Here is a 1381-nt window from a genome sequence, read left to right as displayed (position 1 = left end):
TTAATAATATTTATAATAAATATCAGTTCAGTATTTTTTTTTTAAGCAATAAAGTCCCAGATTGCTATTGCATGACGCAGGAATTAAATGTTTTTAAAATAATTGGGTTTCAAAAAGTGGGTGAACAGCTGGTTGTTAGAGGTAAATATTTTAACGATGCAACAAGTTCATTTACTTATCCAGTAGACTCAAAAAGTGCGTTAGGGATATCGAAAGCATCTGTTTTAGCTGATTTAGAGCACAATATACCTCTCGAAATAATTTACTGCAAGCTTTTTGCAATTGCTGAAGACGATCACTTTCATTTTGTTCCCATTTTGCATCATTGTTACTAAATTAAAGTATAATAAAAAAATAATATAATACTTGTAAAATAATATAATATTATACACTTAATTATAGATAAATAAAATGACGTCACAAAATAACTTTTTATTCAATTCTCTCGGTAAGTTTATCTCTTGCAAATATTTTTTTCATAACTCTTTAGCACATTTTTTTCCTAGAATGCGGAAGTTCTTCAATTTTAAGTGGAGAAAATATCAATGTGTCCACCAATACTTCTCGAAACACCTCCTCCTGGCAGAAAAACATGGAACAAAGAATACGGAAGCTAGAGGAAATATCGGCGCAGAACACTATACTCCTGGAGTGGATTATTGACATATTGCAACCGAAGAAGATTGAATTAATGATATTTCCTATTAAAAACATAAATGATTTAGCATCTACAGAGTCCTTGCTTTTGAATAAGCCTGAGGCAGAAATTGTGAGTATGATAAAATACATTAGATAAAATGTTACTAAACAGTTTGAGTTTATTATAGGTGGCGTATCTGAAGCAAATATTTTCAAAGAGACCCCTATCAAAATTTTGGATGAAGTGATTGCGGAGTCCCTGCTCTTAAAAGTGAATTGGGATGGAGCCAAAAAAAAAGTTGCATTGAAGAATTATGCACTTTTCAATAAATTTCTTTACGGTAATACATAATTTAAATTCATGTCATCTAGTTTTTTAACAAGTTTAATTTTTAGAGGCCTTAAAAGATGATTACTCATACCCTGATTTTGAGGCAAAGATCAAAAAGGCGTTTCTCAAATGTAAGGCTCAGTTCTACAGGAACACTTATAATATAAAAAAAAAATAATAGATTTCATGTGTGTACATTCATTTAATTAAAAAACTTTAATAAAAAAAAATATTATAAAAATTTGTTCTTGTTAAAATAATTGCAGGTTGAAAATAATATAGGATTTATCATAGAGATCTCCTATAGTAGTAATCATAGAGATGTCCTTTAGGATTAATCATAGAGATCTCCTATAGTAGTAATCATAGAGATCTCCTATATCAGTAATCACAGAGTTCTCCTTTAGGAGT

At 29.5% G+C, this 1381-nt stretch overlaps 1 pseudogene; it reads left to right on the top strand.

Moving 5' to 3' along the window:
- Positions 1–408: 408 nt before the first annotated feature.
- LOC120781912 lies at positions 409–1149 on the top strand (annotated as a pseudogene).
- Positions 1150–1381: the final 232 nt, after the last annotated feature.

The sequence above is a fragment of the Bactrocera tryoni genome, unplaced genomic scaffold (assembly GCF_016617805.1).
Source record: "Bactrocera tryoni isolate S06 unplaced genomic scaffold, CSIRO_BtryS06_freeze2 scaffold_703, whole genome shotgun sequence".
Classification (NCBI taxonomy): Eukaryota; Metazoa; Arthropoda; class Insecta; order Diptera; family Tephritidae; genus Bactrocera; species Bactrocera tryoni.
Note: the sequence above shows the minus strand (reverse complement) of the source record. Positions and strands in the feature narration are given on the sequence as shown.